We start from the raw sequence: 15527 nt of genomic DNA on the forward strand, positions 1-15527 counted from the left end.
TGAAACACTGGAGAACCCAATGAAACACTGCTGCTGAAACACTCAGAGGCTGGGAAGTGGCCTGAGGACAAATGTGGCTTAGTGGAGCCACACTGTGATTGTGTCGTAATGACATCACTCGCAATATCATTTGGTCTCAGTCTTGACCCGGCGGCTTGCAATTTTGTGCAGTGTTATTCCTATTACCTGCCTACTTTCCCTCCCTGTTTCTGCCTCCACACTGCAGTCTTCAGCTCTTTGGAGGAATAGTCTGTGCTTGGCAGTGTTCCACCACACTCCCTGACCCCCACCTCCTTCCTTTGGATCACTGGGTAAAACCAGCATGTATTAGAATCATTAAGGTATTAATATTTAACAGTATTAGATCTGGAATCAAACCCACCACTGGGCTGTAGGTTTTTTCATCTATGTGCAATAAATCATCATCAACTTTTTTTTATTTTGTGTTTCCATAGTGAGATGGGAGCATCATAAAAACAAATTCAGAAGCTTTTGTTTGTTTTTATTTCATATGCTAGGGACTTGCTTGCAAAAGGCAGAGTGTCAATGCAGTGGGGGATCCCCAATGCAATCAGAAAGCCTCACTGAGTGCAGGAGGGGGTGTGCTTACAAGCCACCATAATCCAGAGGAAACCTGGAGTGTTCCAGATATTATAGCGGCACTTGATGTGTCTGTGTCTGCTGCTCTCCATGGATAGAAAGTATGGCAGAGCAGAAATTGCCCTGGAAAGTAATTATTAAATGGTTTCCGCTGATCCATCTGAACAGCACAGTTTACTCTAAGCCAGTCATGGTGGCAGGACTAACTCAGGGACTTACTCTGCCAGTGATTAACTCTCCTGTCAAGCAGGTAAGAGAGTCACTGGAAGTATGATGTCCTGCCCGCCCTTTGCATGGTTGCAGATCATCTGTGTCTGTCAGTGCACAAAGTTGTCTGCTTTACTGTGTAGTGTAGCAGTGTAAGCAGACATTCTCCTCAAATCCAATCCCTCGTTGCTGCAGAGAAAGTGAATATTTTGGGGGTCTCTTCTCTAACTTGGGTCACCTCACCCTGCTCAGAACTGTGTATCGTCATGCTGTCCATCCAGCATGGCTGTGTGTGTCAGTCCAGGGCGTTTCAGATCTTCTTCCCAGGAGAAGACGTGCTTCTCATACACGCTGCATATGGGAAGAATTTCATTGCTTAAAGAAAAACCACATCACCTGTTTGAAATCTGGAAGATGTCCAGGAGATTAAAAAGACTGTGTACCTTTCCCCTTCTTTGACAATGGCAACTGTGATCTTTGTTTTAATCAGAACAGTTTTTCTAGCTGGCATTGCAAAAGCACCGAGCTGTCTGTCTAGCCATCACTCCGAGCCTGGTTAAATTAATATTAGCTCTGAGAAATAGGTAATTATTTTCCCTGTTTATTTGGTTGCACCTATAATTATTGCTTTACCTGGTGGGAGCCATAAGCTGTTGTAATTATGCTTCGTTAAAATGCTGATTAATAATGGCTTGCTTATGAAAGGTGTGCTGTGGGACCTGCTTTTCCCTGGCTAGGCTTATTAATTGTAATGTAGATCTATGTACCTATCTATTAACTAAGCTAATATACATAGAAATGATGCTAAGATCATATTTCAGCACCTGACTTAGACTCACGAACACTAGGAAGTCCAGACCTCAAGATATTTTTCCTGGTAAAAGAAAGATTCTTTCTTGTTATGAATCTATTGCACATTTCCAAACGCACCTAGAAAGGACAAGGTGAAAAAATAATAGTAAATGTGCCCTACATAAATAGTACTTCTGAGCTCCTATTAATAGCCTTTATGTTCATGAATTTTAGACTGTTTTAGAAAGGAAGGCAAATATTCTTTCCATTTTATACATCAGGAACATGAGGTTTGGGAACTGATTTGCTGACCTATAAGATATGTAGAGTATATGAGTTTATTTATGAGCACAGGCTTTGTTGTGGTTTAGTTGGCCAAACAGTAAAAGTGCCTTGATCTTCAGTAAGGCTTTGAAGCAGGATTTCAGCTAAAACCTAACTTAACCAGCTACCTACTAACTTTTGCAGTATTATTTTGAGACAACCGCTCCTACCTTTTCATCCTCTTTTGTCCATGAGCCCTGTTGTCAAGCTGGAGCAGGAAGTGAAAAATGTTGAACCATCTTGATGAAAATACCACTTGTTCCTTTGAGGCAGAAGCAGAAGGTGCTTTGAATCATTTGGTAGCAATTGTTCTTAATACAACAGTGGAACAACAGTAAAGTGCCACATAATTTGAATACTTAATGCTCAGAAGTTGATTTGTTTTCCTAAACTTCTTTCAATGTTTGAGTTCTATCTGTCACCTGTATGCATATATGCTGCAGTGTCCTGTCTTAGTGTTGGCTTAGCCGGATGGTACTGAGCTTCAGGATATAACTGCAGGGGCAGGGAGGGGGAAGAGTTAAGGATCAGTGTTCCTGGTCTTACTGAGTGATTTGGTGGCTCTGGGATTCAGCACTTTAAAAGAAATCATAAAAATGTTCCTATGATATCACCCTTTTTAATAAGGACACCTGCCTTTGAGGTCTGAATCCTGCAAGACTGGTAAGCTTTTTGACTTGTGTGAACCAGAAATTAATACAGATTCCTTCTGTCTTTTAACACCCATTCTGTTGTGAAAATAATGCAGGCAGACTTTGATTTGAGAATTCCTTAGTCTTGAAACAGTGAAGGAATTCATAGATAAGGTTCCCGTTCGGGCCATTTCTAATAACATGCATTAATCAAGCATACTGTTCAGAAATCCTTTTTGCTTTCTCTGGGCCTCCTAAAGGTATTATTTCTCCTAAATTTTCTTGAGTAAATGGCAACAGCTCAACCCAGTCAGTACAGAGGCCAGTCACAACAAAGTGCCCTTTAATAAGTATCTATTCTTTAGACTTTGTATCAAAATCTGCAGCATATGAGGATCTTTGTCTGTATAGGACAAAGGAAGCAGTTGATGCCAATGAGTGTGTTAAGGATGATTGAGTGGGCAAGAGCAGCCAGAGCTTAATGTAAGCGAGGCAAAGATTCAGTCTCTAAGTCCATGAGATTGAGTCTATACATCTTCATTAGTGCTTTATGCCTTAAAACATGGTAATGGTTTCAAGAGTGAACACTGTATTTGTACATTAACTTTTTCACCTCTGAATACCCTTTTTATACCTACTTCGGCTGGACCAGAACTGATACTGGGATCATTTACTGGGCTCGTGTAGAGAGTGGTCCCAGCTTTTGTATGTTCCCTGTTCCTGACTTCAGTTAGATTTGGCCATGCACTTAACTCGTTACAGAGCCTGTTCTGCTCATGGGCTGTCTTGTTCAATGCAATCTTATTAAGTGCAGCTGTAATGGCAGGTCCAATACAGGAGCAGAAATTAGGACCGGAGAGGGTAAAGGTTCCCTCCTGCCATGAAGAATCTGTTTTCCGACTGCTTGATCTTGTTTGGATTCAAGTGCATTTGCTTGCAGGATTTCTCACTCTTTCCAGATGTGAAGAAAGGATACTATGGGTAGGACCAACTACTACGTAGTGAGCGTTTCACCCCCAGCCTCTTCTAAGGATAGCCTCTCTTTTGGGACTTGACTAAAAGCATCTGGAACTGTGAAGCCCTCAGCTACCTCTGCGGCAGAAATACTGATGGTTTGGAAGACGGCTCTGTACCCAAAAGAGAATGGAGCAGAAAGGCCCTGTTGTGAAGGGGCATGTATGGGCCAGTGTGTACGTACAGTGGAAGGAAAAGGCATTGTTGTTACATAGTCAGATCACTCCAGTTCTTCCAAGTGCAGGCTGTACTAAACAGCTCAGTTCTCTGTAGAGGTTGCTTAAAGTAAATCTATGATTTACCACCATTATTCTGAAACGTCTTCTTTGTCATAATCCTCTCAACTTGTCATGATTGTAGGCCAAAATGTTTTGATTCCAGAGCTCAGGTGCTACTTTTTTTCTTTTTTTTTTTTTTAAATTTGCCAACTTCATTGTATCTCCATGCATGCCTTTGGAGTGCAGTCTGGAATGACTTAGCACTGTTTGGAAGTCAGGGAAACTGTGGCACAAGTGACTTGCAAGGTCACTTCATAGGCCAGAGTAAGGATTAGGCACAAGGCATCCCAGTTTGCTGGTGCTGGGGAAGATACAGCATGAAATTCAAGCCTTTTAATCTGAAATAAAGATAAATTCACCAGAAGGCCAAAAGACTGCACCATTTTTGGGCAGGGCCAGGCAGTGGAGTGTGGAAAAAGGTAAAAATTTAAAAGTTTTGGTCAGAAATGAGGGCTGAGCTGGACTAGAACTTACAGAGAAATATGGCAAATTAAAATAAAGCTTGTACCTGAACTTGGTTCTTGCTCATTTTCCAATGCACTTTACCTTTAAAATGGAAGCTCTGCACAAGCAGAAACGTTTGGGTGTTGCAGATGCTCCTTCAAATCTTAATGCGATAACTTGAGCTCCATAGCCAAGACAAGAACAGTGATCCCAACAGTGGTGCTGAGTGCTCCTCTATTCCCATCCCACTGGAAAAACTGGGCTTTAGGAAATTTTAGTGACGTTGTAAGATATGTGGTAAACTTCAGGATTGGCAGGAGCTTTGGGAGTCAAATCCCCGGATAACGTGCAATTGAACTTCGATGAGAATATAACAGTGTCTGTCTGCTGAGAATCTTGCCATTTTTGGGGTGTTTCCTGCATAGAGGGAAGGTTTGTAGGAAAGGGATCTTTTCATTCAAACATATATCTTTCCTCCCTTTCTAAGAAAATATTCATATCGGCCAGCACATCTGATTGCAGGCCAATTGATACCACTTGTGTGGCTGGCTTTACTGTCCCATTACTCTATCAAAAACTAGCAAAAACCCTTCAGCCTGCCGGCTCAATTTTGGGAAGGACATAGTTTTATTCACAATCATTTCCAGCTATGGTATAAATCATTTGTAAAAATTGATATTGCATATTTTAAGTAGCTAGATTTTTCTGTTCCTTTTTGTCCCCCTCCCCCTCTTTTTTTTTTCCTCTGATTAGACAAATGAATCATGGGAGTGAGTGTTCCCTGCAACGCCACTAATTGATGGGATGCTATACAATTGCATTGCAATAACAAAACACTTTCAGCCTCTGAGAGATTAGTTGCATTGGCCTGGGATTAAGAAACCTTTGAAATCCTGGATCTAAATTACCATTCTTTTGACTGCTGTTTGTGACGCTAATTAGCTGTGTTAATTGGTTGTTTTGATACTTGAAGAGCAGAGCAATCCAAATATTTTTTTTTTTTTTTTTTTTTTTTTTTTTTTTTTTTTTTTTTTTTTGGAAAGCCAAAATTATTAATGAGTTTGGCAAGGGAGCCAGAGTTTATTTTAATGCTGTACACTTCCATATTCCCATTTTTGTTTTAGGTTGGTATTTTTGTTGGGTTTTAATGTTGCTATTATTATTTTTTTAAGCACTCTGAGTGAGTAATCAGCGTAGGAGTGAATAGTAAATGTTTGAATGTGCTTTCCAACAGAGAGCTCTGATGCATCGCTGTCTCCAAATTATTGAACTGCTGGAGAGAAAATATGTCCAAGCCAACATCATTTGTATTGTTGGAGAAGTGGGGAGATAAAGGGGGGAAAGTGTGAAACAGATGAAGAAAATTAACATGAAACCATTTAGATGGAGGGGCTTCTTTTATAATCGCACGGTAGGTGATCTGAAAGGAGCTCAAATTTAGTTTCTTCTGGATTGTCATGTACTAGCTTGTTGTTATTGCATCAGGCATCATGCTGGCTCCCTAGGCTCTGGACTCATAGAAATGAATTGGTGTAAATAGTTGCATGGGTGTTCAGGAAGGGGTAGAAATCCTTTACCTTGTAGGATCAAAACTCACTATTTACTCCCAGCTATCATTCCTATCTATGACTTTATGGTCTCGATTCATTTCTGACAGACAGACGTTCTTGGCAATGGCCTTTTCTTGTTCTTGAGTTTTTAAAAGGAAAAAAAAAAAAACCAAAACCAACAACTGTGTCATTTTACTTTGAACTCAGGCTGTACTTCTTGGTATTTTGGAAGCAAAGACATATGTTGGGCGTGCCTTACGGCTCACGTATAGCTGGTGACTGCATGCCTGTGCCTAAACGCTTTCATCTGGTAAGGTCTCTGGAGCCTGCACATCATGGAGGCCCTTGCTATTGATTGCTGCTCTTCAGAGGTCAGCCTATAGGAGGACCATGAGAGCAGTGGTACAGAGGTTGGCACAGTCTGTGGTGAAAAGGCAGTGGCGGAAATCTGCAGCACCGATACCTGCATCTGCTCTGTAAAATATAGGATCTGAACTGAACTTAGGATCTAGGAAAGGACTTGGGTACCCGAAACAAAATCCATAGGGACTTCTGGCATATCCTTCAAAAATTATGTTCCCAAATGCCACCTTTTAGAGCCCATCCTTTAAGGCACTTACTGACACTTCCCTTTTTTATGCCAATCTTGTCTAAATGCCCAGACTAACACCGCTGTTCCGTGCAGCACGCCTTGGAGCCTTGCCGTCACTGGAACTGCAGAGTGGTGCTGCAAAGGGCCCTCTTTGTCCCACACCCTCTGAACAGATGGCACGCAGTGACAAGGCGAGGCTCTCCCCAAACTCAGATATAACTGGTTTGTGCTGCAAATGCAGATAGTTAGCATGGAATCATCTTTCATGGTATCATCTTTCAGATGAACACCTACCCCCAAAGCAGGGCATGTCAACGTCATTCCCAACTTGAGACACACATTCTTAGCCTGGTGATGGTTTGGATAGGAACATCTTACTTTCAAGTCTGTGGTCCCTTGTAGAAAGGAGTGGAAAAGCTGTGGGGTCAGAAGGAGGGTGGGAGAGGCCTCAAGGCTGTGGAGCGTTGCAGGAAGGACCTCCCTCTGGCCGGAGGGAACCTGGAGGCAGAATCCCTCTTTCCAGGCGTGTGCATGGGATTTCTGTTGAAGTATCCTGGCATACAAGTGGAAGTGAGTCCAAGGACAAGCACCTCTTGGATGGAGGAGCCTTCTGTCCAGCCCTGCGTCAGGCACCACAGAGCAGGAGGACTTACGGCATTCACTTGTGCCTGTTGTTTCCTTCTGGCTCCTTCTGCAGAGCTCCTGCTCAGCATGCAGATCGCTTCTGTCACCTGCTGGGGCACCAGCCTTTCTCCATATGCCCTGCAAGGAGTGAAGGGGTCAGATCCTGACCGTTGGGTGCCACCCAGGCCCCAGCCACCAAGAGTCAGGTCTGTGTGTCTTTTATGGATAGCTGAGGCATTTAGGGGATTTGGCTCTTTTTCTCCCACCCTCTCATAGCAGTGTTTCTTTCACAGGCACAGAATTCGATCAGCTACATTTTGTTGTTGTTGTTGTGATTTTAGTGCAAGTTTGAAAAGTGTTGTCTGAAGATTCACATCCAGTTGGAGCACCATCTGGATGGGACAGGCCGGAGAGACTCAGCTGCCTCTAAAAAAAAACACCAGAAAAACATTCCAAATTTTAGTGTGTAATTACAGTGTGAAACAACAAAACCTCGGCTCAGTCAGCTTCTTGGCAGTTTTGTGCTTTGGCCCTAGGGAGATTAGTCTTCCAGGGGAACTTAGAGAGTCAGTTCCTGGGCGAGCAAGAGGCGTGAGACATGGTGGGAAGCTGATGGATTTGATCTCTAGGGCAGGACTGTTTTTTTCATGACTTTCAGTCTCCATCTGTCAGTGGATTCATGTGCTGACACTGATGACTACTTTAGAGGAAGCAGCACCTCCTGGCTTGGTGGCAGCCTGCTAGTGGGAGAGCAGAGGACAGGGCTGTGTGTGTGAGTATGTCTCCAGGGGAGGCTGGAAGCCATACTGAAGTGAAATGGAGCCAGGTTCAGATGTCTGCAGCCAAAACACTTCCAAAGCAGAATAAACAACACAACATTTCAGCTTTTCACCATGGACAATAATCAGCTTTCTGTTTTCAAAGAGTTTTCTAAAAACAACACAAATGCAGGAAGGGCATCAAATGTTCTACAAATGTTGCGCTTACATAGGAAATCCTCTTGCAAAATGCTTTTTAGTAACAACTTCTTCCTTCTCTTTTATGTCAGCTCTAGCAGCCAAGGCAACCGTGAACTCCATGAGGGACTAATGCTTCTGAGGGTCACCTGGAGATGTGTCAAGAGTGAAGGACCATATTTGCTTGGGGAACCCTTGATAAGTCTGGTCTTTTGAACCCCTTGTGATCTTAGAGGAAGTTTCCTTAATAACATCATTGTCATTTAAGGGGGTGTAATCGCTCACACCGCCACAGACAGTCCAACTTTCTCATTCCCAGCATCAGTGCAGACCAAGTTTGGCCACATGTTCAAAAGCCACATAGGAACCCATCAACAGATCCCTGAAAAAATTTCCAGCTCAGTTTGAATTGTTCGAATGCCAGCTCAGGGGTCTGTGATGTTTCAGAGGGCTCAGCCCTAGCAGACGTTGTGGCCCTTGTTTCTGACGCGTGGTATTTTGGATGAATGCATCACCTACAATTCATAGAGCAAGAAGCGACAGCATCTGAAAACCTGTCCTCCTTTACTTGTCTGGAGGAATATCCTGTGCAGGATTTTGAAAATGATGCCCTACAGTGAAGTCATTTTCAATCAGAACTTGCTTTGCAAATAGTGCTGCATCTAAAATCCATGGAATGTGCTCGATGCAAACATTTGCAAGCCTGGCTTTCTCCTGAGAAGAATATGCCTTCCCCCTAATTAAGGCTGGTTGTCTACCCAGCTATTCCCACTGCTGGCTGCCAGCAATAATGCCCATTGTAGTGTGGGTGGAAAATATGCAGTTTTCAAATCTCATTTATTCCATATAGTATTCCATTCTCTCATGAACAAGCTGCTCATTCTTTTTGAAAAAAACAAACCAAAATACTCCGGGAGCAGCGTGGTCTCTGCCCACACTTATGGATAAGATGAGGGGATGTTTACCTCGGCATCCTTTTTCCTCTACAAGCTCTTCTGCTTCTGACTCCCATGGTCTGCACCTTTTTTCCTAACAGTTTCCCTATCCCCGGTCATCCCTCCACATCTGATTTGGTGGATTATTTGACTGTGCGGGTTATCTGAGGATTTATTTTCCCAGGCTGGTACACTTAAATGGGTGTGAATTATCTGATATAGGGATTAAACACATGAACATAAAGTAAAGGCCGATGTGGGGCATCCCAGCCCACTCCAAAATGCTGTCTGTACACATGATGATTATTAGCAACTCATTTCACAGTGGCCGCTTCAAACCATCCTCATTGATTCAAACTAATGATCTAAGAAGAAGCATCACTGGCATTTCCTGGGGCCAGTTAGTCCCAGCAATGGCTGAGACTTTCGTACAAAACCTCTGAACATCAGTTAGCAGATCCATGTCTTTTACTGTCCCTTGGTGAAAGAATATAATTATTTGGTGAGCAAGAAGTATCAGAACACCCAAATTTTAAATTTCAAGTGACTGATCATTACTCTAAACGGCTGGCTAAGTCTTATGCCTAACTGGTATTTTGCAACACTGCTGAATTTTTCCTCTAAGCCTTAATGTGCTAGAAGGAGTTGGCAGAGATTCCTGCTCAGACAGACTCAGGTTGGACTGCACTTGCAGCTGATTTGACTGATATGCAGGCCATCAACCTTGCTAAAATACGAGATTCTAATAAAAGAAGAGCCTTCACTAAGAACCCATTCTTTCTGGTGCTTTACACCACTGCATTGGTTGTGGATATTGTTGGGATATTGCTGTTTTCCAGGAAAGCAGATGACAAAAGCTGTGTCATAACCTTAGCTCTGATTAGAAATGGACACACACTTTCAGGAACAGCGACAGAAGCTGTAGACTGGGAATAATCAATAATTGCTCTTTTGGCAAATAGATGACCCTGTGGACTCACAGAAAAGATTTATGGAAGCCAATGTGTTTTTCTTATGAAAAAGAACAATAAGGGGTAAAATGTCTGTTCTGGAACTGTCGTCAGTATATAACAGTGGCTGATTTAAACTGAAATTCTGTTCCTTCCTTGTGGTATATTCGCATTGAATGTGATGAAAAGGCAGGCTAAAAATGCTGTGAAAAGAGTACGCATGCACCACATCAAACAATAGGTTCAGTGATGCTGTGACAGCTGCCAGTGTGTCTCATTGTACAGGATGCGTAGGCACATCAACTGGTTAGTGAGTGAAGATTAGCACAGAGAGTGTAAAGGGAGCAACAGATATTAGGGATAAAGTAGCAAAGAGCCATCATGATGGGCGACTTGAGTTTTAGACCTTTTTTCAGCCCTGACTGAGATGAGCACAGAAAGCAAAAAAAAAGGTAACACCACTCTGAAAACACTAAGCAGGTACTTTTGCTAAAACTAGTGTGGTCTGAGGAGAAAGGAAGTTTCCAATTTTCATTTGGTATTTAATTCAGAAGTTGGACTGTCTTAACAGATACAGCTGAGCAGGGGGAATCATCTGGTATTATTCCTAAACTGGAAATGTTAGACAATCCATTTGCAGTGAACACTGAAATACTGTGACTTTTGAACCATGAAATGTGGATCAGTTGAACACACACTGAAGTACTGAACGTGGCTGAAAATGTCCAGAGCAAAGGCTTGTAAAATGTGAACAAATATTCATGGGTATTTGTTTGCATTGCCCTCCGATCTCTGTGAAGAAGCCCTTTAAATTTAATTTTGAGATGCTCTGGCAGTGTGAATACCTGTGGTTTAATTTAGTTTGCTTTAGCTCCCAGGAAGCTCTTTTTCCAATAGTGATTTGAACTCCAAATCCTGGCCTGATTGATCTTGTCTCACCTGACAAGTCACAGTTGCTATTGTTTTAGTGCCTGGCTCGGTGCCCAAAAATGTATGTATTTGTACAGGGGTATGACTTGCCATTCTACTAAATGAAGCAATACAAATAATAATAGTTTTCACTCTGAAAGAGCTTTATAGCCATCTCCGATTTCAGCCTTGTGCTGGCCCTGTGCAGTGTGCTGCTAGGATTTATTGCTGTTTGGTTCATGTTGAAAGACCCAGGTTTTCCTGTGTAAATTGGAGACCCCTTGTGCTAGGGATGTCACTGGTGCTCAGGGATGAAGTTTGAGAAGCAGCACAAAAAAAGGGAGGAAAAAAAAGGTTTAATGCTTTGATTTACAAGGTTAGGGAATAGAATGTGTAGACAAAAAAGTATTTGTCAGTGGGATTATATGCCCTCTCACAAGATGGGTCCTATACATCAAGCTGTAGTGGGAGCTCCTTTCAGAGCAACAGCAAAGCCTGATGTGGTAGAGGATAGGACAAGCCCTCCTGCTCCACTACCCCGCATGCCTCCTGGTGAGAAAGCACAGTGAGACTCTGCAAATACACCACCTGTGAGCCCAGCTGACCCTGATTTAGACTGGCTTTACAAAAAGCAACTGATTATATCGTCTCTCTGTTTCATTCATCACTGCCACACATACATTACCAAATTTAATATATTGTAGAGATGACTTTTAGTTAGCTGATTATGCTGTGAGCTGGTGAATGAGTGGCGGATGAGCTGAGATGGGGTGACCAACTGACACCAATCAAGCACATGGGATTTACTCCATGTCCACCATGTGCACAGCCCCCTTTGGAAGTCAGGCCCTGCATGGCATGCATGCCTGAGGTCACCCGGCAAGTGTGTGGCAATGACAGGAACCAAACCTGATTTATCTGAGTGTCCCAGGTTACTGTCCCGCCCCAGCACTAGGTTTCTGTTTTAAGGGTGACCTCACAAGCAGAGATGGAAAAGAAATGTGTTCTCATCTATTTACACCAGTGTAATCCAAAACGTATTTAGCATGTGTATAACTTGAAATAGTAGCGGTATTCCATGCAGGAGTGTATCGATTTGCAGAGAAGGAATGGCACTGTCAGAATATGGAGCTTTTATCCCATGGACTTATTTTCTGCAAGATGTCAGGCTATGTAATCCTGCAAAGCTATGAGCCTGGCTGCCATTGGAGAAGGCTGACAGGTTTTCAGCGGTTTTTTTAAGCTTTACCATCCCCCATGAGCATTTGTTCTCTCTGTGTGTAGGTGGATTGATTGCTAGGTAGCTCAGTAAATAGGTTGGGAAAATAATACTTAATTGACTTGATATTACAGGTGACTTGAAGGAGTTGGGAAAACATTGTCAATTAAACAGTTCAAATATATATATGTATGTGGATAATGTTTTTAAGTGCTTTTGGAAGAAGAAACTCCTATAATTTGAAATGTTATTCAGCTCTGTAATGTATTTAATTGTTTGTGTGTGTATGTCTAAGCGGTAAATGTAGCTAAAGCTGTAGTTTAATCGATAGCTTTTCCATAAATCTCATCTAAAACAGAGCCCATCTCAGCAGATGTTGATGGCTGAATTTCTAAGATATAAAGACCCCTGTCAGATATTACCTGTGATTCTGGATCTCTTGTGTGCTCAGATTTCTTAATGCAACAGCTCACAAATGAATACAGCAAAGTATGCTCTCTAATACCAGCAGTGCTTTGAATCGCTTCAGTTGATTGAATATTGTATGAGACAGCTCCTGAAAATATCCTGGGCATCTTTATAGTATTTTCTTGGAACTACCTGGGCTATAGTAGAACTCCATAATCCAAATAATATGGCAATCTGGCTGTCCACAAAAAAAAAAAAAAAAAAAATAAAAAATAAATAAAAAAAAAACATTCGTTTCTTACTAAATATGTATTTGTGTTAATTTAGCATACATGACATCTCATAATGGTCCAGGATCCCATTGTGCTAACTGTTGTATGAACACAGAGCAAAATCTGTGCCCTGCAGAGTTTGCAGTCCAAGTCTCCATTACCACTAGTGAAGATGCCTCTACTGGTGACAGCAAACTAAGTACACACATTTGGTTTTAGTATAGTTTGTGTTACAATGTTAGCTCTTAGTTTTTGTTAATAAATCACTCGTAAATGCATACTCACTTGTTATTTATCCATATTTGCTGAGTGGTCTGGGCAAAAAATTTCTAACATCCAGCTTGTTAAGAGAGCTGCTCACAGTTGACTTTGTTGCGTAATGGAGCAAAAGAGTCATATGATATACCTGTTCTCCCATCTGCACAGTATTAGTTCCATTACAGACTTTTTTTAGGCAGAATAATCGGGCTTTTTGCTCTTGTTAATTGCTTGAGTTACAATACTCTTTGAGACTCAAAAGGAAACAGAAGCTCTATTGAGTGATGCTAGATACAATCACTAAGATAAAGATCATCCTTGCTGAGAAGTCTGTACAATTTAGATGGACAAATGTATTGTGGGAGATGAAAAAGGCATGTGCAAAGTGAGACAGGAAATAAATTGCAGAGCTGAGAACAGAACTTATGGCTTGTGCCTGCCAAGTCAGCACCACTTTCTCCCAGCCATGGCCTGGAATTTGAAATCTCAGCTGCAGCACTCAGAAATGCACTGACCATATACCTTATAAAGGAAAATAAAAATTTAAAAAAGACAAAAATCTAGTAAGCTAGGAAAAATAACCTGAAGTTTGCAACTGAGAACATAATGAAACACTTGGATTTGTTAGTATGCATTTCAACTAGCTCTACCTGGTAATTCAATCAGTGATGGAAGAACAGAAAAATAAGAACTCCTTTGGGAGTTCTCCTAATATCAACTACTGCACATAACTCATAAAGAACTTGAATCCTTGTGTGATTTTAAAAGATTTGTTGACCCTGTTGTTGCCTGTTCTTTTCACAAGGTTTTTAGGAGCAGGTGAAAGGCCTGACATGAGAACAAATGCATCTCTAGGCCCATCAGACAGTATTCATGTATAACTGTACGCATTAGACTATATAGACATGTTTTTGGGGTGCTTACCATATTAATCAGAGTTTTTCATATCACCTGAGTTTCTCTCACCTGCAGGAACATGACACATTCTTTACAAAAGCATCAGCTCTTTTGTGGAAATCAAAACAGCAAGCAGTATTTTCCCAGCATACCATACAATGATGAGTTGCGTTTGCCCATTGCTTACTAAATGGTAAAGCTTCAAGCTGGCCTCAAGTTATTCTACCTGCTCCTTGGTATAAATCAACACTGCAATAATTTACTCTCGTACTGATAAAAAAAGAGTCCCTGCTTCTGAGGGTCGTCTGAAAAGAAAGTATTGGCTCTGAAAAGGGCTCATTACAATCAGATTGAATGAAAACTTAAATATAATAAAATACCTGAAATCACATCTTCCTTGCTTTCTTTTATGCATGCCACTAGCTAGTCAACACCCTGCCTTTGTTGGGTTCTTTTACTGTCTCTGTCGTCCCAGCGATACGTTAGAGAGATAAGGACGGAGAGATGTTTAGCTTCTATGCAGCATAATGCTAAAGCTACTGAAATAGCACAAGAAGTGTTTCCCTGAGTGCCTACACTAAGCAATAGAAATAAATACTAGTCAAAATTGCTCCAAGCACCGTTGACTTTGTATATCCTAAGGATAAACCTTGCGTTTATATGTATATATATATGAATAGCTAAGAAGAGTCCACTTGTACCCAACTGGAAGTGGGACATTGGAAGTGCTGCTTTTTCTGTGAATCCAAATGGTTTCTGTGAATACCAAATGTTGAGGGAAGTCCATCCTTTCACTTCTCCAGTCCCCTCCATTAAGCAGTTCTGAACACACAGAATTAACTATGCTTGCTGGAGTAACTATCTTCCACTCGCTCAGAGGATATAGAAAAATTCAGTGCTTTTTTTTTTCTAAATCCATATGCCCTTGGATTGTATGATCTGTAATACTAAAGCCTGACATTAGTGCTTGATGTTCTAGCAGCTCTCTCTCTTTGCCAAATTGTGATGCAGCTGTAATGATCTTTTATCTCTCTGAACTTCTCAGGCAGACCTGTTGCTTGCTCTTCATTCTTGTCCTCAAGTTTTTTATAGTGTTACTGTATGCTGTTAAGCAGTTACTCATATTCTAATGCAGAGGTAGCTCCTTGTTAGTGGTGGGTAAAAGTCTAGAACATTCTGGATAATTTGAGAAAGGAAATATTAGTGCTGTTTTGTAAGATTATTTCAGTTCATGTGTTTTTATTGGAGGAAAAAGGGGCGTAAAATGTAATGTAGTTATGGAATTTCAAAGCATGCTGTGAAATTTAGAGGCATCACTAATTAAGAGGAAAACATGTCTAAATCCCAATACCAAATCCCATAAAACTCTGTTGTCAAGCTATTGAGACTTGCTTTAGGCCCAAAGATAGCGGTATCTAAATGAAGAAACTTAAAAATTCTCTATTTAGAGAGATCTATCAGTTTCATTACATCAGACAGAATTTTTACTTTTTTTTTTTTCCTTGCTTATTTTTCTTTTTATATAGCTGTTTGTCTAAAATCACTAATTAGGTAGTGTTCTACCTTTAGTATTTCTTAAAAGAATTTAGTGCCTCTTCCCCTCTAAGATTAAACCATGCTTGTTGAGTGGCACATCTGTTTCTATTCCAGAGATCAGATAATGTTT

General features: G+C 41.3%; 1 protein-coding gene across 2 annotated transcripts in view; it reads left to right on the plus strand.

The window, feature by feature from the left end:
• Window positions 1-15527, plus strand: part of LOC308071758 (cytosolic carboxypeptidase 6-like) — a 247023-nt gene that overhangs the window by 176164 nt on the left and 55332 nt on the right. The gene's annotated exons all lie outside the window — the stretch shown is intronic.

Source organism: Falco punctatus (genome assembly GCF_963210335.1).
Source record: "Falco punctatus genome assembly, chromosome: 11".
Taxonomy (NCBI): Eukaryota; Metazoa; Chordata; class Aves; order Falconiformes; family Falconidae; genus Falco; species Falco punctatus.